Here is a 25,696-nt window from a genome sequence, read left to right on the forward strand (position 1 = left end):
GCAGTGCAGGTATAACACTTAACTGTAATACATTTTGAAATATTCTCTTTTAAATTAAACAAAAACTTAAATTATGCTTACCTGATAATATGCGTTTCTTCTGACGGGGAGAGTCCACAGCTGCATTCATTACTTTTGGGAATTCAGAACCTGGCCACCAGGAGGAGGCAAAGACACCCCAGCCAAAGGCTTAAATACCTTCCCCACTCATTCTGCCAAGGGAACAAGGAACAGTAGGAGAAATATCAGGGTGAAAAAGGTGTCAGAAGAATAAAATAAACAGCCACACCATATAAAAATGTGGGCTGGGAGCTGTGGACTCTCCCCGTCAGAAGAAAAGAAAATTATCAGGTAAGCATAATTTAAGTTTTTATTCTTAAACAGGGAGAGTCCATTCATTACTTTTTGGAAAACAATACCCAAGCTATCAAGGACACTGAATGCAAAAAAAGGGGTGAGTAGACAAGGCGGCCCATTCAGAGGGCACCACAGCTTGAAATTAACCAAACACCTAATAAAAACAACTGCTTCGGCAGAAACAGAAGGATAACAATTGAAAGGACCAGGTAACCATCAGTTAAAACCAGCAAGGCCCTAGATAGAGACCGCTAAGAATCAGTAGATTTCACCGAGAACAAAGCCACGAGAAGACAAGTCCCGCAGGCTCCAAGCCCCACTTAAACTTATCCTCGACCCGAAGGAAGGGGACCTCCACATACCCCCTGAAGTGAAGAGGAAGAAGAAGAACTCAACAGAGATCTAAAGACCAACAAGCTAGGGTTAAAGGAACCCTAGCCGATAGCCAAGCGCAAACCAAGGTTGCAACAGGACAAAAACGCCTAGAGAACGAGGTAGACCCCATCCCTCCCAGGAAAAGCAAGGAAGTAGGAGAGCATCCAAAAACAGCAGAGAAAGCCCCCTGCTGAGGAAGGAAACACCGCAAAGCCTCCAGGTTAAGGAGGGATCACAAGATCTAAGTAATATACGCGGTCAAGGCTCAACCAAGCAGACAGACCTCTGACCCCCTCTCCGAGGCAACGGACTCAGCACCAAAACGACTGGCAATGTCCGAAAGCAGGGGAAAAAAACATTCCCCTGACCACCTAATTCTTCAGTAAGGAAAAAGGAGGGGAACTAAATTGAACGGTACCAATGGATAGAGCAAACTCCACCATTTGCTAACAAGACAGGCATGCTAACCAACTAAGCTATGGCAGAACATAGGACCAGCTCAGGTTCCAGGACCCAGACACACATCCTTACTCTACAAGAAGAGACACTCCCAGGCAAAAGAGAGACTACACTGAAACAGTCTCTTTTGCCTGGGCAGGGGGGACCCCACGCAGGGCAGGGGGGACCCCACGCAAGGCAGGGGGGACCCCACTGAACATAGGAAGACCTTCGGGGCACAAGGTGGATACTGTGGTATACCCCAATCTCCCTAAGGGGAGGAGAAAGCCAAATATAACCGCTCACCTGCCCACAGGCATGGAGTGTGCGGCAGCAGACAGACGGCAAAGGCAATACCGATTGTAGAGGACCCATCCGGCTGCAACAGCCGGCCCAGTAGAAAAACAAACAGCCATTGAGCACACTTTTAAGGTGCAAATGGCTACAACAGATTGCGACTGCAATCTCCCGCTTGCTAGGCAGCTAAACTACCCATCCGGCTATTTCCAAGTCTCCGATAAGAGAAAAAACAGAATTTATGTTTACCTGATAAATTTCTTTCTCCAACGGTGTGTCCGGTCCACGGCGTCATCCTTACTTGTGGGATATTCTCTTCCCCAACAGGAAATGGCAAAGAGCCCAGCAAAGCTGGTCACATGATCCCTCCTAGGCTCCGCCTACCCCAGTCATTCGACCGACGTTAAGGAGGAATATTTGCATAGGAGAAACCATATGGTACCGTGGTGACTGTAGTTAAAGAAAATAAAATATCAGACCTGATTAAAAAAACCAGGGCGGGCCGTGGACCGGACACACCGTTGGAGAAAGAAATTTATCAGGTAAACATAAATTCTGTTTTCTCCAACATAGGTGTGTCCGGTCCACGGCGTCATCCTTACTTGTGGGAACCAATACCAAAGCTTTAGGACACGGATGAAGGGAGGGAGCAAATCAGGTCACCTAAATGGAAGGCACCACGGCTTGCAAAACCTTTCTCCCAAAAATAGCCTCAGAAGAAGCAAAAGTATCAAACTTGTAAAATTTGGTAAAAGTGTGCAGTGAAGACCAAGTCGCTGCCCTACATATCTGATCAACAGAAGCCTCGTTCTTGAAGGCCCATGTGGAAGCCACAGCCCTAGTGGAATGAGCTGTGATTCTTTCGGGAGGCTGCCGTCCGGCAGTCTCGTAAGCCAATCTGATGATGCTTTTAATCCAAAAAGAGAGAGAGGTAGAAGTTGCTTTTTGACCTCTCCTTTTACCTGAATAAACAACAAACAAGGAAGATGTTTGTCTAAAATCCTTTGTAGCATCTAAATAGAATTTTAGAGCGCGAACAACATCCAAATTGTGCAACAAACGTTCCTTCTTTGAAACTGGTTTTGGACACAGAGAAGGTACGATAATCTCCTGGTTAATGTTTTTGTTAGAAACAACTTTTGGAAGAAAACCATGTTTAGTACGTAAAACCACCTTATCTGCATGGAACACCAGATAAGGAGGAGAACACTGCAGAGCAGATAATTCTGAGACTCTTCTAGCAGAAGAAATCGCAACTAAAAACAAAACTTTCCAAGATAATAACTTAATATCAACGGAATGTAAGGGTTCAAACGGAACCCCCTGAAGAACTGAAAGAACTAAATTGAGACTCCAAGGAGGAGTCAAAGGTTTGTAAACAGGCTTGATTCTAACCAGAGCCTGAACAAAGGCTTGAACATCTGGCACAGCTGCCAGCTTTTTGTGAAGTAATACCGACAAGGCAGAAATCTGTCCCTTCAGGGAACTTGCAGATAATCCTTTTTCCAATCCTTCTTGAAGGAAGGATAGAATCCTAGGAATCTTAACCTTGTCCCAAGGGAATCCTTTAGATTCACACCAACAGATATATTTTTTCCAAATTTTATGGTAAATCTTTCTAGTCACAGGCTTTCTGGCCTGAACAAGAGTATCGATAACAGAATCTGAGAATCCTCGCTTCGATAAAATCAAGCGTTCAATCTCCAAGCAGTCAGCTGGAGTGAAACCAGATTCGGATGTTCGAACGGACCCTGAACAAGAAGGTCTCGTCTCAAAGGTAGCTTCCAAGGTGGAGCCGATGACATATTCACCAGATCTGCATACCAAGTCCTGCGTGGCCACGCAGGAGCTATCAAGATCACCGACGCCCTCTCCTGCTTGATCCTGGCTATCAGCCTGGGGATGAGAGGAAATGGCGGGAACACATAAGCTAGTTTGAAGGTCCAAGGTGCTACTAGTGCATCCACTAGAGCCGCCTTGGGATCCCTGGATCTGGCCCCGTAGCAAGGAACTTTGAAGTTCTGACGAGAGGCCATCAGATCCATGTCTGGAATGCCCCACAGGTGAGTGACTTGGGCAAAGATTTCCGGATGGAGTTCCCACTCCCCCGGATGCAATGTCTGCCGACTCAGAAAATCCGCTTCCCAATTTTCCACTCCTGGGATGTGGATAGCAGACAGGTGGCAGGAGTGAGACTCCGCCCAAAGAATAATTTTGGTTACTTCTTCCATCGCTAGGGAACTCCTTGTTCCCCCCTGATGGTTGATGTACGCAACAGTCGTCATGTTGTCTGATTGAAACCGTATGAACCTGGTCCTCGCAAGCTGGGGCCAGGCCTGGAGAGCATTGAATATCGCTCTCAGTTCCAGAATATTTATCGGTAGAAGAGATTCTTCCCGAGACCAAAGACCCTGAGCTTTCAGGGATCCCCAGACCGCGCCCCAGCCTATCAGACTGGCGTCGGTCGTGACAATGACCCACTCTGGTCTGTGGAACATCATCCCTTGAGACAGATTGTCCAGGGACAGCCACCAACGGAGTGAGTCTCTGGTTCTCTGATTTACTTGTATCTTCGGAGACAAGTCTGTATAGTCCCCATTCCACTGACTGAGCATGCACAGTTGTAATGGTCTTAGATGAATGCGCGCAAAAGGAACTATGTCCATCGCCGCCACCATCAACCCGATCACTTCCATGCACTGAGCTATGGAAGGAAGAGGAACGGAATGAAGTATCCGACAAGAGTCCAGAAGCTTTGTTTTTCTGGCCTCTGTTAGAAAGATCCTCATTTCTAAGGAGTCTATAATTGTTCCCAAGAAGGGAACCCTTGTTGACGGGGATAGAGAACTCTTTTCCACGTTCACTTTCCAGCCGTGAGATCTGAGAAAGGCCAGGACAATGTCCGTGTGAGCCTTTGCTTGAGGAAGGGACGACGCTTGAATCAGAATGTCGTCCAGGTAAGGTACTACTGCAATGCCCCTTGGTCTTAGCACCGCTAGAAGGGACCCTAGTACCTTTGTGAAAATCCTTGGAGCAGTGGCTAATCCGAAAGGAAGCGCCACGAACTGGTAATGTTTGTCCAGGAATGCAAACCTTAGGAACCGATGATGTTCCTTGTGGATAGGAATATGTAGATACGCATCCTTTAAATCCACCGTGGTCATGAATTGACCTTCCTGGATGGAAGGAAGGATAGTTCGAATGGTTTCCATCTTGAACGATGGGACCTTGAGAAATTTGTTTAAGATCTTGAGATCTAGGATTGGTCTGAACGTTCCCTCTTTTTTGGGAACTATGAACAGATTGGAGTAGAACCCCATCCCTTGTTCTCTTAATGGAACAGGATGAATCACTCCCATTTTTAACAGGTCTTCTACACAATGTAAGAACGCCTGTCTTTTTATGTGGTCTGAAGACAACTGCGACCTGTGGAACCTCCCCCTTGGGGGAAGTCCCTTGAATTCCAGAAGATAACCCTGGGAGACTATTTCTAGCGCCCAAGGATCCAGAACATCTCTTGCCCAAGCCTGAGCGAAGAGAGAGAGTCTGCCCCCCACCAGATCCGGTCCCGGATCGGGGGCCAATATTTCATGCTGTCTTGGTAGCAGTGGCAGGTTTCTTGGCCTGCTTTCCCTTGTTCCAGCCTTGCATTGGTCTCCAAGCTGGCTTGGCCTGAGAAGTATTACCCTCTTGCTTAGAGGACGTAGCACCTTGGGCTGGTCCGTTTTTACGAAAGGGACGAAAATTAGGTCTATTTTTTGCCTTGAAGGGCCGATCCTGAGGAAGGGCGTGGCCCTTACCCCCAGTGATATCAGAGATAATCTCTTTCAAGTCAGGACCAAACAGCGTTTTCCCCTTGAAAGGAATGTTTAGTAGCTTGTTCTTGGAAGACGCATCAGCCGACCAAGATTTCAACCAAAGCGCTCTGCGCGCCACAATAGCAAACCCAGAGTTCTTAGCCGCTAACTTAGCCAATTGCAAAGAGGCGTCTAGAGTGAAAGAATTAGCCAATTTGAGAGCATTGATTCTGTCCATAATCTCCTCATAAGGAGGAGAGTCACTATCGAGCACCTTAAGCAGTTCATCAAACCAGAAATATGCGGCAGTAGTGACAGGGACAATGCATGAAATGGGTTGTAGAAGGTAACCCTGCTGAACAAACATCTTTTTAAGCAAACCTTCTAATTTTTTATCCATAGGATCTTTGAAAGCACAACTATCCTCTATGGGAATAGTGGTGCGTTTGTTTAAAGTAGAAACCGCTCCCTCGACCTTGGGGACTGACTGCCATAAGTCCTTTCTGGGGTCGACCATAGGAAACAATTTTTTAAATATGGGGGGAGGGACGAAAGGAATACCGGGCCTTTCCCATTCTTTATTAACAATGTCCGCCACCCGCTTGGGTATAGGAAAAGCTTCTGGGAGCCCCGGCACCTCTAGGAACTTGTCCATTTTACATAGTTTCTCTGGGATGACTAAATTTTCACAATCATCCAGAGTGGATAATACCTCCTTAAGCAAAATGCGGAGATGTTCCAATTTAAATTTAAATGTAATCACATCAGATTCAGCCTGCTGAGAAATGTTCCCTAAATCAGTAATTTCTCCCTCAGACAAAACCTCCCTGGCCCCCTCAGATTGGGTTAGGGGCCCTTCAGAGATATTAATATCAGCGTCGTCATGCTCTTCAGTAACTAAAACAGAGCAGCCACGCTTACGCTGACAAGGGTTAATTTTGGCTAAAATGTTTTTGACAGAATTATCCATTACAGCCGTTAATTGTTGCATAGTAAGGAGTATTGGCGCGCTAGATGTACTAGGGGCCTCCTGAGTGGGCAAGACTCGTGTAGACGAAGGAGGGAATGATGCAGTACCATGCTTACTCCCCTCACTTGAGGAATCATCTTGGGCATCATTGTCATTATCACATAAATCACATTTATTTAAATGAATAGGAATTCTGGCTTCCCCACATTCAGAACACAGTCTATCTGGTAGTTCAGACATGTTAAACAGGCATAAACTTGATCAGAAAGTACAAAAAACGTTTTAAAATAAAACCGTTACTGTCACTTTAAATTTTAAACTGAACACACTTTATTACTGCAATTGCGAAAAAACATGAAGGAATTGTTCAAAATTCACCAAATTTTCACCACAGCGTCTTAAAGCCTTGAAAATATTGCACACCAATTTTGGAAGCTTTAACCCTTAAAATAACGGAACCGGAGCCGTTTTAAGCTTTAAACCCCTTTACAGTCCCTGGTATCTGCTTTGCTGAGACCCAACCAAACCCAAAGGGGAATACGATACCAAATGACGCCTTCAGAAGTCTTTTATAAGTATCAGAGCTCCTCTCACATGCGACTGCATGCCATGCCTCTCAAAAACAAGTGCGCAACACCGGCGCGAAAATGAGACTCTGCCTATGCTTTGGGAAAGCCCCTAAAGAATAAGGTGTCTAAAACAGTGCCTGCCGATATTATTATATCAAAATACCCAGATAAAATGATTCCTCAAGGCTAAATATGTGTTAATAATCAATCGATTTAGCCCAGAAAAAGTCTACAGTTTAAATAAGCCCTTGTGAAGCCCTTATGTACAATCGTAATAAACATGGCTTACCGGATCCCATAGGGAAAATGACAGCTTCCAGCATTACATCGTCTTGTTAGAATGTGTCATACCTCAAGCAGCAAGGGACTGCAAACTGTTCCCCCAACTGAAGTTAATTGCTCTCAACAGTCCTGTGTGGAACAGCCATGGATTTTAGTTACGGTTGCTAAAATCATTTTCCTCATACAAACAGAATTCTTCATCTCTTTTCTGTTTCTGAGTAAATAGTACGTACCAGCACTATTTGAAAATAACAAACTCTTGATTGAATAATGAAAAACTACAGTTAAACACTAAAAAACTCTAAGCCATCTCCGTGGAGATGTTGCCTGTACAACGGCAAAGAGAATGACTGGGGTAGGCGGAGCCTAGGAGGGATCATGTGACCAGCTTTGCTGGGCTCTTTGCCATTTCCTGTTGGGGAAGAGAATATCCCACAAGTAAGGATGACGCCGTGGACCGGACACACCTATGTTGGAGAAACAAACCCCCTGAAAGGGCAAGCGGAAGTCTCAGAACCGGAAGGACTGAACCGCCCAAGCCCATCTAAGAGATTCGGTCAGATATCCAAGAAACCGGACATCCGGAAACCGGAGCCAGCCACAAGGTAGCAACCCCTGAGGAACCATAGGGATACCTCATACAGAGAACCTGTACCCAAGGAGATGTAACCACAGCCACATCCAAAGGTCCTTAGACACTGGACGTTTGCAAAGCATCCCAGAGACGGAGAGCATATCTCCTAAAGGCTCGAGGGACAACACCCCAGAGTTAGAGCACAAAACTAGATATCCAGTTTGAGAAGATAAAATAGTCTTCAAACAATCCCTTCAGGATCAACCTCCCGGAAGCCCCCACAGCTCAAGGGATTAACGATGAACGAGCCTCAAAATTCCTGCTGAGCAACAGATAAAATCGAGACATATTAAGTAAGGGCAGCTCCAGGAAAAAAACTGAGACAAACGCATTCTCCAGAGCCCCAAAACATGGGAGCAGATGAGAAACAGTAGGGAGATGAAAAAGGCCGTAAATGCCCAAACTTTCCGAACAGATGACCCCCCCCAACCAGCCCAGAGAAGGGGGAAAAAGAAGCCTAAGGCACCTCGACCTCTTAAGGAAGAGATACCATCATCAAGGCCTCAAAAAATACATTTGATAAGAGCCTCCAAAAACTTTTGAAAACTCATTGATGATCCTCTCCACAGAGAACTTAAGTAAAGGCGAAAGCTTTATTCGATCTGAAGAACAACCAGAGTAAAACGAACTCCTCATCCGAGTTAGCAACTCACAACCCAACCAGGACAGCCAGTTATACCGGCACCACATGAATGATATAGACCTTAACCCCTTAATGACCGGACCATTTTTCAATTTTCTTACCCTTAATGACAATGGCTATTTTTACATTTCTGCAGTGTTTGTGTTTAGCTGTAATTTTCCTCTTACTCATTTACTGTACCCACACATATTATATACCGTTTTTCTCGCCATTAAATGGACTTTCTAAAGATACCATTATTTTCATCATATCTTATAATTTACTCTAAAAAAAATTTAAAATATGAGGAAAAAAATGAAAAAAACACACTTTTTCTAACTTTGACCCCCAAAATCTGTTACACATCTACAACCACCAAAAAACACCCATGCTAAATAGTTTCTAAATTTTGTCCTGAGTTTAGAAATACCCAATTTTTACATGTTCTTTGCTTTTTTTGCAAGTTATAGGGCCATAAATACAAGTAGCACTTTGCTATTTCCAAACCACTTTTTTTCAAAATTAGCGCTAGTTACATTGGAACACTGATATCTTTCAGGAATCCCTGAATATCCCTTGACATGTATATATTTATATTTAGAAGACATCCCAAAGCATTGATCTAGGCCCATTTTTTTATATTTCATGCCACCATTTCACCGCCAAATACGATCAAATAAAAAAAAAAAACTTAAATTTTTCACAATTTTAGGTTTCTCACTGAAATTATTTACAAACAGCTTGTGCAATTATGGCACAAATGGTTGTAAATGCTTCTCTGGGATCCCCTTTGTTCAGAAATAGCAGACATATATGGCTTTCGCGTTGCTTTTTGGTAATAATAAGGCCGTTAAATACTGCTACGCACCACACTTGTAATATGCCCAGCAGTTAAGGGGTTAATTAGGTAGCTTGTAGGGTTAATTTTTAGCTTTAGCGTAGAGATCAGCCTCCCACCTGACACATCCCACCCCCTGATCCCCCCCTGACCCCCTCAAACAGCTCTCTTCCCTCCCCCACCTCACAATTGTCACCGCCATCTTAAGTACTGGCAGAAAGTCTGCCAGTACTGAAATAAAAATAATTTATTATTATTTTTTTATTTTTTTCATACAGTCTGCAGTGATGGATCCCCCCCTTACCCCACAACCTCCCTGATCCCCCCCAATACATATCTCTAACCCTCCCCCTCTACCTATTTGCCGCCATCTTGGGTACTGGCAGCTTTTACTTTTTTATACTGAAATACTTGTTTTCTGTAGTGTAGCTGGCCCCCTTAAAATGATCTATATCCCTCCCCCTCCCAGATCCCTTACTAAAGAACTAAGATCCCCCTGCATCTATATCGTTTTTTTTTTTACTTTCATATTGATGCATAATTTGCATGCGCGCGCACGCGCCCGCCACCCCCCCCCCCCCCCCGCCGCAACCACCCCTCCGGTCACAACAACCGACAGTGTCAGATCGGTTTGGCTAACTGGGGGTCATATAGCCAAAAGATGCTCCCACCCACCAACGAATTTGTTAGCATCATTGGCCGATGCAGAGAGGGCCACAGAGTGGCCCTTTCTGCATCGGTAAGTAAAATAGTGGATTGCAGTGATGCCTCAATATTGAGGCATCACTACAATCCCTTGGAAGCAGCTGGAAGCGATCATGATCGCTTCCAGCACTTCAGAGAACAGAGGACGTACCAGGTACGTCAATTGTCATTAAGGGAGTATTTTTCTATGACGTACCTGGTAAGTCCTCTGTCATTAAGGGGTTAAAGGGACACTGAACCCAATTTTTTTTCTTTTGTGATTCAGATAGAGCATTACATTTTAAGCATCTTTCTAATTTACTCCTATTATCAAATTTTCTTCATTCTCTTGGTATCTTTATTTGAAATGCAAGAATGTAAGTTTAGATGCCGGCCCATTTTTGGTGAACAACCTGGGCTGTTCTTGCTGATTGGTGGATAAATTCATCCACCAATAATAAAGTGCTGTCCAGAGTCTGAACCTAAAAAAAAGCTTAGATGCCTTTTTCAAATAAAGATAGCAAGAGAACGAAGAAAAATTGATAATAGGAGTAAATTAGAAAGTTGCTAAAGTTGCATGTTCTATCTGAATCACGAAAGAAAAAATTTGGGTTCAGTGTCCCTTTAAGGAACAGAAATTAGTGCCTGACCAGGACCAGCCTGCTACATAGCGCACTCAGAACTGACCCAGGCCACCGAAAAATCAAAACCCCAATAGGAATTGGCAAAAGGAATTATAGACATAACAATGTACTCAACATGCAACTTCCGCGGAAGTGCCCAAGCGACCACAAAATAGCTAGTATCAAATTCCAGAGAAGAAATGTTTCCCAACGGAAAAAATTATGACAGACATGAGCTTCTCAAAAAGAAATAAAATACATTCTAACCGGATCAAAGAAAAAGAGGGCAGCACCCGCAGGTGAACGCCCAAGAAGAATGGGCACACTAACAGGACCAGCCAATCAGAGACCCTATTCTCCCGAAGCTCAGAACTGGAATAAGATACCCAAAAGAGAAAGTAAATTGTAGACGACCAAGGTTTCACCTAGGATCGAACCAGATCCGGACTCCGAATCTCAGACAAGAGACATGGCCATAAGTCAGACCCCCAGAACCCGAGACCGGTCGATTTTATAACGCCTTAGGGACCATCCAGTGATCACATACAGAGGAATGCACCCTGCAGACACCTCAGACAGATCTGGTCAGGAATTTATTAGTACCATTAGACCTACCTTTGATTTAGTTCTAGATGATAGAGAAGGGACTGATATTTCAACAGGATTAGATCACTCAAGCCAAGTTGTCTCCATACAATCTACTACACAGGTTTTTCCCAAGGAACAGAGAACAAAAGGCATAGGTCTAGAAAAAGAAAGAGAAGGGGCAAGCGTATCAACGCAGAAAGACAGAAAATACCCAGTGAGAGTGAACCGTCAGAAAAACAAATACAAAGTCACACAGTAATTAATGTCTCTTCATATGAGTTAACAGATGAACAAAAACAAGTTCTCCAGCTAGGTTTAGGCTTTGTACCTGCTGAAGACTTTAATCTTTTTGATACAATTATAGATGTCAATAGATTCATACGTAAATTGACATTAAAAAAGTTTTTCGCACAGCAAAACTTGTTGCCCTCTAATATTTCTCACCATGTATCTAACTCTGGTCTTTTGGAAATTTCTCCAATAGATGTATCATTTGATGAAGTACATGACTACATGTCCCTTTTGGAATTGGAATTAGAGTCCAGCAGAGTGAATTTGGGAGTTATAAATACACATGTAGGTTTCAGACCACCTTCAGTCTTCTATCCCACTAAACATAGGGGTAATGTTTTGGAGTTTTTCCATAAGAAGATAGAAGCGGATCTGAATAACCTACATGATAGTTTGAATACCTCTTCGAGGTTTCAAAACTTATCTTTATTACAAAAGAAAGCTCTCAAGTCCCTGCAGGTGAATTCCAACATTGTTATTAAACAAGCGGACAAGGGTGGGAATGTGGTAGTGCTTAACAGAGTTGATTATATTGAGGAGGCTTACCGCCAGCTCAATGATACTAATGTCTACGTGAAATTGGGAAAAAATCCTACCTTTGAATACCAGAGACTTGTGTACGACATATTGGATGATGGGAGAGAAGCTGGATTTTTTTATAGTGACACACATGATTATCTTTATGTAAAAGATCCTATTGTCCCAATTTTTCACCACCTTCCAAAAGTGCACAAGTCTCTGGAATCTATTAAGGGTAGGCCCATTGTTTCGGGCATTGGCTCTCTCTTGGAGAGATTATCAGCCTGGATAGACAGCATCCTTCAGCCCCTAGTCCAACTTATCCCAAGCTTTCTAAAAGATACCAAACATCTCTTGAATCTCTTGAATCTCTTGGATAAGGAAGTCTGGTCTCAGGATTACATATGGCTAACTGTGGATGTAGTGGGGCTGTATTCAGCCATTCCACACAGTTTAGGTTTACAATCAGTAAGATTTTTCCTAGACAGATTTAGTAATTATTCAACAGATTTCAAGAACTATGTAATGGATGTGATAGAGTTTTTACTCAATCACAACTATTTTCTGTTTGAAAATGAGTTTTTTCTCCAGAAACGTGGAACAGCTATGGGGGCGAAATTCGCCCCCTCCTATGCCAACCTGTTTATGGGTTGGTGGGAGCTGTTCCACGTTTATGGACAGGAAAACTCTTTTCGTCAATGTATCAGATTCTACAGGCGTTAAATTGACGACCTGCTCTTTATCTGGGAAGGTACATTACAGGAAGTAGATGAGTTTGTTGCATCCCTCAATGTTAACAGATGCGGTTTAAGTTTCACATAAACATGTGACTGTACCAAGATTCCCTATCTTGATCTAACATTGATAGGTGATGCTTGTAGCAATACCATCTCTACTGAACTGTACTCCAAACCCATCAAGTCCAATGCTTTGCTGCATGCAAAGAGCTTGCATCCCAAAAGCACTGGATTTGGTATGATAAAGGGTGAAATGATCAGGTTAAAACGTAACTGTTCTAATAAAGAAACTTTTTTGTCAGAGAGTACCATGTTAACACAGAAATTTCTTGAACGCGGGTACACAATGCCAGTGATAGATAAAGCTCTAACACAGGTACAAGCTTTGGATAGGTCCTCTCTACTAAGGGACAGATTCAAATCCAGGCCAAATAGTCAAACTAAACAAGAAGAAAAGATTATCTTCAGTACTAGGTACAGTAGACAATATGATCAGATAATCAAGATTATTAAACAGAACTTGCCTATGCTTATGGGAGACGCTTCTTTAAACCCTATTATTAAAAGGGGTTTTCGTTTCGTCTCAAGACGCAATCAAACTTTGGGAAATTGTTTGTCACCCAGCATGATCCGTTCTCAGACTAAGCAAGGCAACTGGCTGGCGACCCATGGTCACTTCAAATGTGGGAAAACCAACTGTAAAGCCTGTGGTCATGCTGAGGTCTCTAAACAATTCCAATCCTGCGTCACCCAAAGAATTTACAATTTGGAACATTTTTCAAATTGTAGGAACAAATATTTTGTTTATTTAGTCAGATGTCACTCATGTAATCTTCAATATTTGGGTATGACTACAAGGGAAGCCCGTGAAAGGATTAGAGAACATCTTAATGATATCTCTAATATCTCTCCATGTTCAGCACTGGCAGAGCACTTTATAGTCAAACATGACTGTAAAGTGAACACATTCAAGTGGCTTGTGATAGAACAAATTCGTCGCCCCCAAAGGGGGGGAAATCTGGATGAGATCCTCTCCAAGAGAGAAGCGTTTTGGATTTTTGTTCTGAGAACAAGAGTACCACTTGGCTTCAATATTGATTCAGACATCATAAATGTCTGGAAATAGGAACTTAAAATCACCCTGGTAGTACAGATTTATCATAATACAATGTTAGAGCAGGGCTTATGGAACCACCCAACAGAGTGGATATCCTGGTAGGAAGAATTAAGAGGTACCCACGCTATCTGGACCCTTAGTACTTAGTTTATCCAGGCGCTATGGACACCATAGGAGATAATTCCGTGTCTTTAAGTATCTTACTTTATTATCACACTTTCTCTCCGGGGAGGGTTGGTGATTAGAGTGGGGTTTGCTATAATAGGGGTCATTAGGGGCACATACATATTAAAACCTCTATATAAGCTCAATACTATAGTACATATAATATATGTTCCTGACCAACCACTGCTGAAAAACACTTGCTATGAGAATCTATGGCTTTTTGCAGTTCTCTCAATGTGGTATAAAACCTAAGATTTAGTGATAAAGTTTTTTGATTAAGAAGAGCTTTGATTTGGCAAAGGGACGATGGTTCAAGTGACAACTTTTACAGTTAAAAATGTCCTTAAATTTATGTGACAAAATATGTTAATAGTCCAGGAAACCTTCCCCCCAGTCAAATTCTATTTCTATTTTTATTCTCTTTTTCCTCTTTTCTTTTCTTTTTGAGCTCACTATTATAAGTTTACACGTTGAGAGCCTGCAATCAACATAACAAAAATTAAATAAAAAATTAAATAAAATTTAAATAAAAATTAAAAGTAAAATTAATTAATATTGATTAAATATAACATTTGATTAGTGAAATTAAATTTTACATGTCTGAGCGATGTTTTTAGCAGGCACGTCTGTACATATACATTTTTCAGCAGCCATTACTATCATTGTAGTGTGTATTATTGTATTGTGTTTCATTATTATTAGTCTCTGTTGCACATAAGCTTTTAACATTGATAATCTGTTTGTTTACAACATGCATTTTCTGTTACATGCATTTTTCCAGGGGTTAAATTTTAAGAGGGTGTTCTCTCAACCGTAATTAACTGATTGTTCTGTACACCAATCAACCAATCAGCAATACCTTTAGGGTATATACATGCTTAGCAGAGTATAATGTACAGGTCACAGATGAAGGCGTGAGCCGAAACGCGTCTGTCCACTTAGTCTACATGTAGTTTTTATGTCCTATTATTTTACTTTCTATTTTGCTCACAATAAAGGTGCATTGGATTTCAAATTTCGCTTGAGACCCGCTTTCTTTGTATACACCCTGCAAGGCACTCCCATATCCCAATGTCCCTGGACATTGGTCTCTTAAAGATATACAGACCAAAAGGGGCCAAGGAGCCACCTTAACAGGTCTAGGAAGAGGGCAACCAGCACCCAACGGTGCAACTGGATCCCAGATCCTCTGCTGTAAAATCAAAGAAATAGATCTCTTAGAGAGTAAAAAGGGACCACCCCCCTCTAAAGACCACGGGATTACAAGGTACAGGCTCCAAACTAGTCCGTAGGATGAGAAGATGACATCTCCAAAAGACCCTTACAGGATCAGTCTCCCGGAAATCCTGTGCCTCACAGGAAAACCCTGTGGGAGCCTCACAACTCCTGGCAAACAAGATGAACAGGGGAGAATGCCAGGGAAAAACAAAAAGGGGAGAACCCCCAACTCCTGCGCTCCCATGGGAGAGCGTGCAACATATTAAAGGAGGAAAAAACAAGGACACACCCGGACTTCCAAACACGGATGACCCGACCACCCGAGAAGGGGACAAGTAGCCCCAGCAACCTACGAGAGGTGTCTGGGACAAGTCACAAAAATTAGACGTCCAGAAGGTACCAAGATTGAAGACGGATCGCTATCCATCCGGTACCCCCGACGCCTAGAGGCCATCCAAACCTCCAATCTCAATGGAAAAAGAAAAACCTTGGTTCCAAGGCCAAAGGCCTTAGACGATCCCGGAACCCCCTAAAGAGTAGCAAAAGGGGGAGGGTTCAAACTGCTACTCTTGAGTTTGCTAATCAGACATGCTACCACCAAGCCACAGCAGAGGCTCACTCAATAGCAGAACGGGAGGTGGGTCAAAGCAGCCGTCCTCCTTCTAAAATGGAGGCAACAAGAAAAAAACACGAACACTTATCAAAGTTAACGACTCAGCACCTGACAGGGAAATCAGTACATCAGCACCACGTGGGTGACATGAACCGTAAGGAACCGCCTCTAGTGCCTGACCAGGACCTGCCTGGCACGAGAACACTCAGAAACTGTCCAAGGCTCAAGGAAAATCAAGGCCCCAAAGGGATCGATAACATAAACTATAGATTATATAGTACTGCGCAACTTTCGAGGAAGTGCCCACGCGACCACAAAATCGCAAGTATCTGTTCCAGAGAAGAAATGTTCCCAAAAACGGAAACTATAACAAACATGAGCTTCATAAAACAAATTAAACACATCCTAACCGGATTAAATAAAATTAAGGCAGCACCCGCGGGTGAACACCCAGGAAGAATGGGAACGCCAATGTGACCAGCCGATTAGAGGCCCCAATCTCCTAAGCTCAGAACTGGAACAAATACTTAAAAGAAAAGAAAGAAGGGGACGTGAAGGAGATTGGCTTCATCCCCATACGTCTAACCCAATTTGCACTCCGGCACAGAAGACTGAGGATCCCTCGGACCAGTAGGACAGGAATCCTCCAGCACTGCCAAAACATGCCTTAGTAGGACACGAAGGTGTGCCAGTCTATAAACGGAAGGAAAAATGATCCCCCGCCAGATCGATAGACGACCCCGGCCCAAAGGGAGGGTCCCCTGAAGCCGCAGAGGCTTCCCCAGAAGGTCAAACTGACACAGGCGATCTGACGCTCGACGGACCCGGGTTAACAGAACACTGACAGTATCTTAGAAATACTTCTCTTGGGAGATATAAATGTGCCACCGCCATAGATATGGCCATGCTTAACCATGCCATAACCTCTGGAGGAAACAAGCCGCCTTCCGGAGGCGTAACGGCCCTAGGGACACCTGCTTGCGTAGCAAAAGAAAAGTTCTGGGGCATGCGCCCCACTGGACATCGAATACTCAGGGGCGGATAGCTCAACGCACTGTAGGCTCCGTGAATTGGGGAGAGTACTCTAGCACGGCAATCGGAACATAACTGATGGGCATGGATAACCCGGGCCATTTCATACTCCTCACAAGACGTATACTCAGAGTCGGAGATGTCCGTCTAAAAAAAATCAGAATCTTTCATAACTTGGAGATTGCAAATATGGACAAAGGCTAAACAGCACCTTATACCCCCAATGGCTGGGGCACTCACCACCTCCTGTGAACCAGACAACCAACGAACAGACTCTCTCCGTTGTCAATCGGTCAGAGTATGGAAATGGAAGTACAACGTGACCACACCCGGACACACGGTGCACCATGTAAGCTTAGCAAAAAAGGCGCGCCAGTCCAAAAGGACCGCCCAGTCTGATAAGGCCATTATGTTCCGAGTAGCCCTGAGCCAAAGTATCACTACACATAAGCAGACATGATTAGTCCCCCCCTGTTCAACAACCCCACACAGGAGATATTAACCCTTGATTCCATAAGATAAAAGGAGTCCCATTGGGACCCTGACTTCTTTCGTTAACATTACATTCCCATAATGAAATAAAATGACGATCTTACCGGATTCTACGCTGTGGAACAGAAAAATGACCCTTCAAGTGTGACAGATAGTAGCCTCGCTTCTGACATGGACTTGAGTGAATAAAGGCAGGCAGCGAAACTTGTCAATGCTGATTGCCAAGGAGCTGTTAACATGAGTTGGGATGGTTTAGCAGAGACGACACTCCCTGCATCTCCGGACTCTAACTTTCATCCATGCTCTCACTGAGAGGCTGACAGGATTATTAAAAACTCCAGTCCCATTTCGAAGAGTACTACCCTCCATAAGAGACGATCTTTCAAACTTCTGACACTTCTCTGCCAACCTCCTGTGACAAAAGGTAAAGAATGACTGGGGAATGAGGGAAGTGGGGGAGGTATTTAAACCTTTGGCTGGGGTGTCTTTGCCTCCTCCTGGTGGCCAGGTTCTGTATTCCCACAAGTAATGAATGCAGCTATGGACTCTTCCCGTTTAAGAAGAAAACAGAATTTATGCTTACCTGATAAATTTCTTTCTCCAACGGTGTGTCCGGTCCACGGCGTCATCCTTACTTGTGGGAATATTCTCTTCCCCAACAGGAAATGGCAAAGAGCACAGCAAAAGCTGTCCATATAGCCCCTCCTCAGGCTCCACCCCCCAGTCATTTGACCGACGGTTAGGAGAAAAAAAGGAGAAACTATAGGGTGCCGTGGTGACTGTAGTGTATAGAGAAAGAAATTTTTCAAACCTGATTAAAAAACCAGGGCGGGCCGTGGACCGGACACACCATTGGAGAAAGAAATTTATCAGGTAAGCATAAATTCTGTTTTCTCCAACATTGGTGTGTCCGGTCCACGGCGTCATCCTTACTTGTGGGAACCAATACCAAAGCTTTAGGACACGGATGAAGGGAGGGAGCAAATCAGGTTACCTAAACAGAAGGCACCACGGCTTGCAAAACCTTTCTCCCAAAAACAGCCTCCGAAGAAGCAAAAGTATCAAATTTGTAAAATTTGGCAAAAGTGTGCAGAGAAGACCAAGTCGCTGCCTTACATATCTGATCAACAGAAGCCTCGATCTTGAAGGCCCATGTGGAAGCCACAGCCCTAGTGGAGTGAGCTCTGATTCGTTCAGGAGGCTGCCGTCCGGCAGTCTCATAAGCCAATCGGATAATGCTTTTCAGCCAGAAAGAAAGAGGTAGCAGTAGCTTTTTGTCCTCTCCTCTTACCAGAGTAAACGACAAACAAAGATGAGGTTTGTCTAAAATCCTTTGTTGCTTCTAAATAGAACTTTAAAGCACGGACTACATCTAAATTGTGTAACAAACGTTCCTTCTTTGAAACTGGATTCGGACACAGAGAAGGAACAACTATTTCCTGGTTAATATTCTTGTTGGAAACAACTTTCGGAAGAAAACCAGGCTTGGTACGCAAAACGACCTTATCTGAATGGAACACCAGATAGGGTGGATCACACTGCAAAGCAGATAATTCAGAAACTCTTCTAGCAGAAGAAATAGCAACCAAAAACAGAACTTTCCAAGATAGTAACTTGATATCTATGGAATGTAAAGGTTCAAACGGAACCCCTTGAAGAACTGAAAGAACTAAATTTAGACTCCAAGGAGGAGTCATGGGTCTGTAAACAGGCTTGATTCTGACCAAAGCCTGTACATCAGCTTGTACATCTGGCACAGCTGCCAGGCGTTTGTGTAACAAAACAGATACGGCAGAAATCTGTCCTTTTAGAGAACTCGCTGACAACCCTTTATCCAAACCCTCTTGGAGAAAGGAAAGAATCTTAGGAATTTTAATTTTACTCCAGGAGAATCCATTGGATTCACACCAACAGATATATTTTTTTCCATATTTTATGGTAAATCTTTCTTGTCACAGGTTTTCTGGCTTGGACCAGAGTATCTATCACTGTATTTGAAAATCCACGCTTGGATAAAATCAAGCGTTCAATTTCCAAGCAGTCAGCTGCAGAGAAACTAGATTTGGATGTTCGAATGGACCTTGTACTAGAAGATCCTGTCTCAAAGGTAGCTTCCATGGTGGAACCGATGACATATTCACCAGGTCTGCATACCAAGTCCTGCGTGGCCACGCAGGAGCTATCAGAATCACCAAGGCCTTCTCCTGTTTGATCCTGGCTACGAGCCTGGGAAGGAGAGGAAACGGTGGAAACACATAAGCTAGGTTGAACGACCAAGGCGCCACTAATGCATCCACTAGAGTCGCCTTGGGATCCCTGGATCTGGACCCGTAGCGAGGAATCTTGAAGTTCTGACGAGACGCCATCAGATCCATGTCTGGAATGCCCCATAATTGAGTTAACTGGGCAAAGAGTATATGGTGTAAAAGGCCCAGCACTAGTACCCAGGCAAATAGGTGCACGCTGTAGGGACCCTGCACTAGTCCCTTGTAGAATCCAAAGAAGCAGAAAAACAGCAGCACCTTATAAATGCAAAAATTCTTCCTTTATTGGTTTAACATCATGGCAGACAAGAGATACAACGTTTCGGTCATACACTGACCTTAATCATGTTCTAAATAACATCATAACTGCTCACACTTTATACCCTTACTTAGAGGGGAGGGGCTCATTTACCTGGTTCAGGTGTAATCAAGTACATTCCTAACCTACATACTCCCTCTAGTGGTTGTTAGCAGAGAGATCATTCTTCTTTAACCCTCAAAAGACCTGTAAATACATACAACCTAAGTTAAAAACAATATACAACATATTTATATATTTGAATAAAAAATACTTGAAACTAGCAAAAAATGTAAAATTCCCAGAATCACATATATTGTCTAGTGTAAGTACATAACCCACATGGTACTTATTTATGGTTCAAGGAGAGACATGTATGTTAAAGGGTTATCCCCCAATCTATTTCTTTATTCATCCCTATAGGGGCCAAAGATTGTAGGGTATATATCCAAAATGTTTCTCTACTTTTCAGCATTTTAACCCTATCACCCCCTCGCCTAGGTCTTTTAATATGTTCAATGATTTGAAACCTAAGTTGCGAGATTGAGTGACCAGCCTGAAGAAAATGACCTGACACCGGGGCATCAAGGTTTTTTGTACGAATATTGGATTTGTGCTCATTTATGCGATCCCTGGCCCTGCGTGTAGACTCCCTACATAGATTTTAGAGCAGGGGCATTTAATCAGATAGATAATAAAATCTGTATTACATGTGTAGTATCCTGAGATATTATATCTCTTTCCTGTTAGGGGGTGTAGAAACATTTCACCTTTGATCATGCTGTTGCAGTTGCAGCATCCTAAACAAGGATAGCAACCCTTTTATTCAATTGGTGCTAAAAGATGTAAGCCTACTACAGAACAGAGTTACCGTGAACAAAAGCAAAACCAAGCCTAATTTCACATCAGCAGAGTTTAAGGCATTGAAAGATCTCAGCAGTAACAAACATATAATATGTAAGCCGGCTGATAAGGGCGGGGCCACTGTGATACTCGACAGGGACTACTATATACAGGAGATTAAGGCTCAGCTTCAGGATGGGGATGTTTACTTGCCACTGGATAGGGATCCTTCATTTGAAGTGAAAAAAGAACTTGAGAAATGTGTGTCTAAGGCAATGTGTAATGGTATAATTACTGGAAATGAGAAAAGCTTTTTGATTCCAGATAAATTTTCCATACCAGTCTTTTACACATTGCCGAAGATACACAAAAATCTTGATAAACCGCCGGGCCGTCCAATAGTGGCAAATACCAACTTCATCTTGACTAATGTATCTATATATCTGGATAGGATATTAAGACCATTGGTCATTACAGCCATATCCTATATTAAAGACACAGGGGATTTCCTCCAAAAATTACAGGAGGTGGTTTTACAGAGTGATAAATTTATTCTCTATACACTGGATGTGAGTAGCCTATATACTTCTATCACACATAATAGTGGTTTAGATGCTACTAAGCAGGCTATCACATCCAGTGGTTTGCTAACCACCACAGAGAGGGAATTTGTTATGGAGTTACTGCAACTAGTTCTTTATTGTAACTATTTCCTTTTTCAGAGTCAGTTTTATATCCAACGCCAGGGGACTGCTATGGGGTCAAATGTCGCCCCCACATATGCCAACATCTATATGAACATGTATGAAGAGAAGTTTGTATACACTAATGACATGTTCCAGAAATATGGACTTTGCTGGTTTCGGTACATAGATGACGTGTTTGGCATATGGGGGGGCGACATTGACTCCTTATATGCATTTGTAGCTGATTTAAACATTTCAACAAGATCTATAAAATTTCAATTGAACCTGAGTGAGGAATCGGTCCCTTTCTTGGACACACTGATAATCAAGGATGGTAGGACTTTAAAAACTGACTTGTAGAAAAAAATGAGTGATAGGAACAGCCTATTGAGGTTTGATAGTGCACACTCTCCATCCTTGATTAGAAGTTTGCCCAAGAGCCAGCTTCTACGTGTGAAGCGAATAGTCTCAGATAAGGATAAGATGACCTCTAGACTCAAAGAGATGGGCAGATGTTTTCTTAAAAGGGGTTTTCCAAAATCCCTGATTGATAGTCAAATTAAAGAAATTGAGGCTCCAAATAGGGAACTAATTCCTAAGGGAAATAATGTAAATAGGAAATTTCAGAAAAAACATAATTTATGTAAGAACTTACCTGATAAATTCATTTCTTTCATATTAACAAGAGTCCATGAGCTAGTGACGTATGGGATATACATTCCTACCAGGAGGGGCAAAGTTTCCCAAACCTTAAAATGCCTATAAATACACCCCTCACCACACCCACAAATCAGTTTAACGAATAGCCAAGAAGTGGGGTGATAAGAAAAAAAGTGCGAAGCATATAAAATAAGGAATTGGAATAATTGTGCTTTATACAAAAAAATCATAACCACCACAAAAAAGGGTGGGCCTCATGGACTCTTGTTAATATGAAAGAAATGAATTTATCAGGTAAGTTCTTACATAAATTATGTTTTCTTTCATGTAATTAACAAGAGTCCATGAGCTAGTGACGTATGGGATAATGACTACCCAAGATGTGGATCTTTCCACACAAGAGTCACTAGAGAGGGAGGGATAAAATAAAGACAGCCAATCCCTGCTGAAAATAATCCACACCCAAAATAAAGTTTAACAAAAAACATAAGCAGAAGATTCAAACTGAAACCGCTGCCTGAAGAACTTTTCTACCAAAAACTGCTTCAGAAGAAGAAAATACATCAAAATGGTAGAATTTAGTAAAAGTATGCAAAGAGGACCAAGTTGCTGCTTTGCAGATCTGGTCAACCGAAGCTTCATTCCTAAACGCCCAGGAAGTAGATACTGACCTAGTAGAATGAGCTGTAATTCTTTGAGGCGGAATTTTACCCGACTCAACATAGGCAAGATGAATTAAAGATTTCAACCAAGATGCCAAAGAAATGGCAGAAGCTTTCTGGCCTTTCCTAGAACCGGAAAAGATAACAAATAGACTAGAAGTCTTACGGAAAGATTTCGTAGCTTCAACATAATATTTCAAAGCTCTAACAACATCCAAAGAATGCAATGATTTCTCCTTAGAATTCTTAGGATTAGGACATAATGAAGGAACCACAATTTCTCTACTAATGTTGTTGGAATTCACAACTTTAGGTAAAAATTCAAAAGAAGTTCGCAACACCGCCTTATCCTGATGAAAAATCAGAAAAGGAGACTCACACGAAAGAGCAGATAATTCAGAAACTCTTCTAGCAGAAGAGATGGCCAAAAGGAACAAAACTTTCCAAGAAAGTAATTTAATGTCCAATGAATGCATAGGTTCAAACGGAGGAGCTTGAAGAGCTCCCAGAACCAAATTCAAACTCCAAGGAGGAGAAATTGACTTAATGACAGGTTTTATACGAACCAAAGCTTGTACAAAACAATGAATATCAGGAAGAATAGCAATCTTTCTGTGAAAAAGAACAGAAAGAGCAGAGATTTGTCCTTTCAAAGAACTTGCGGACAAACCCTTATCTAAACCATCCTGAAGAAACTGTAAAATTCTCGGTATTCTAAAAGAATGCCAAGAAAAATGATGAGAAAGACACCAAGAAATATAAGTCTTCCAGACTCTATAATATATCTCTCGAGATACAGATTTACGAGCCTGTAACATAGTATTAATCACGGAGTCAGAGAAACCTCTATGACCAAGAATCAAGCGTTCAATCTCCATACCTTTAAATTTAAGGATTTCAGATCCGGATGGAAAAAAGGACCTTGTGACAGAAGGTCTGGTCTTAACGGAAGAGTCCATGGCTGGCAAGATGCCATCCGGACAAGATCCGCATACCAAAACCTGTGAGGCCATGCCGGAGCTATTAGCAGAACAAACGAGCATTCCCTCAGAATCTTGGAGATTACTCTTGGAAGAAGAACTAGAGGCGGAAAGATATAGGCAGGATGATACTTCCAAGGAAGTGATAATGCATCCACTGCCTCCGCCTGAGGATCCCGGGATCTGGACAGATACCTGGGAAGTTTCTTGTTTAGATGAGAGGCCATCAGATCTATCTCTGGAAGCCCCCACAATTGAACAATCTGAAGAAATACCTCTGGGTGAAGAGACCATTCGCCCGGATGCAACTTTTGGCGACTGAGATAATCCGCTTCCCAATTGTCTACACCTGGGATATGAACCGCAGAGATTAGACAGGAGCTGGATTCCGCCCAAACCAAAATTCGAGATACTTCTTTCATAGCCAGAGGACTGTGAGTCCCTCCTTGATGATTGATGTATGCCACAGTTGTGACATTGTCTGTCTGAAAACAAATGAACGATTCTCTCTTCAGAAGAGGCCAAAACTGAAGAGCTCTGAAAACTGCACGGAGTTCCAAGATATTGATCGGTAATCTCACCTCCTGAGATTCCCAAACTCCTTGTGCCGTCAGAGATCCCCACACAGCTCCCCAACCTGTGAGACTTGCATCTGTTGAAATTACAGTCCAGGTCGGAAGAACAAAAGAAGCCCCCTGAATTAAACGATGGTGATCTGTCCACCACGTTAGAGAGTGCCGAACAATCGGTTTTAAAGATATTAATTGATATATCTTCGTGTAATCCCTGCACCATTGGTTCAGCATACAGAGCTGAAGAGGTCGCATGTGAAAACGAGCAAAGGGGATCGCGTCCGATGCAGCAGTCATAAGACCTAGAATTTCCATGCATAAGGCTACCGAAGGGAATGATTGAGACTGAAGGTTTCGACAGGCTGTAATCAATTTTAGACGTCTCTTGTCTGTTAAAGACAAAGTCATGGACACTGAATCTATCTGGAAACCCAGAAAGGTTACCCTTGTTTGAGGAATCAAAGAACTTTTTGGTAAATTGATCCTCCAACCATGATCTTGAAGAAACAACACAAGTCGATTCGTATGAGACTCTGCTAAATGTAAAGACGGAGCAAGTACCAAGATATCGTCCAAATAAGGAAATACCACAATACCCTGTTCTCTGATTACAGACAGAAGGGCACCGAGAATCTTTGTGAAAATTCTTGGAGCTGTAGCAAGGCCAAACGGTAGAGCCACAAATTGGTAATGCTTGTCTAGAAAAGAGAATCTCAGGAACTGATAATGATCTGGATGAATTGGAATATGCAGATATGCATCCTGTAAATCTATTGTGGACATATAATTCCCTTGCTGAACAAAAGGCAATATAGTCCTTACAGTTACCATCTTGAACGTTGGTATCCTTACATAACGATTCAATAATTTTAGATCCAGAACTGGTCTGAAGGAATTCTCCTTCTTTGGTACAATGAAGAGATTTGAATAAAACCCCATCCCCTGTTCCGGAACTGGAACTGGCATAATTACTCCAGCCAACTCTAGATCTGAAACACAATTCAGAAATGCTTGAGCTTTCACTGGATTTACTGGGACATGGGAAAGAAAAAATCTCTTTGCAGGAGGTCTCATCTTGAAACCAATTCTGTACCCTTCTGAAACAATGTTCTGAATCCAAAGATTGTGAACAGAATTGATCCAAATTTCTTTGAAAAAACGTAACCTGCCCCCTACCAGCTGAACTGGAATGAGGGCCGTACCTTCATGTGAACTTAGAAGCAGGCTTTGCCTTTCTAGCAGGCTTGGATTTATTCCAGACTGGAGATGGTTTCCAAACTGAAACTGCTCCTGAGGACGAAGGATCAGGCTTTTGTTCTTTGTTGAAACGAAAGGAACGAAAACGATTGTTAGCCCTGTTTTTACCTTTAGACTTTTTATCCTGTGGTAAAAAAGTTCCTTTCCCACCAGTAACAGTTGAAATAATAGAATCCAACTGAGAACCAAATAATTTGTTTCCCTGGAAAGAAATGG

The 25,696-nt window shown here is 42.7% G+C and overlaps 1 protein-coding gene and 1 non-coding gene across 2 annotated transcripts in view; both read right to left on the minus strand.

Annotated features, from left to right (window-relative positions):
* Positions 1-25,696, minus strand: part of ELF2 (E74 like ETS transcription factor 2) — a 453,216-nt gene that overhangs the window by 156,833 nt on the left and 270,687 nt on the right. The gene's annotated exons all lie outside the window — the stretch shown is intronic.
* LOC128650633 (U5 spliceosomal RNA) lies at positions 8,230-8,341 on the minus strand. The gene has a single exon (XR_008400909.1). It is a non-coding gene; the product is annotated as a U5 spliceosomal RNA (small nuclear RNA).

Source organism: Bombina bombina, chromosome 2, assembly GCF_027579735.1.
Source record: "Bombina bombina isolate aBomBom1 chromosome 2, aBomBom1.pri, whole genome shotgun sequence".
Taxonomy (NCBI): domain Eukaryota; kingdom Metazoa; phylum Chordata; class Amphibia; order Anura; family Bombinatoridae; genus Bombina; species Bombina bombina.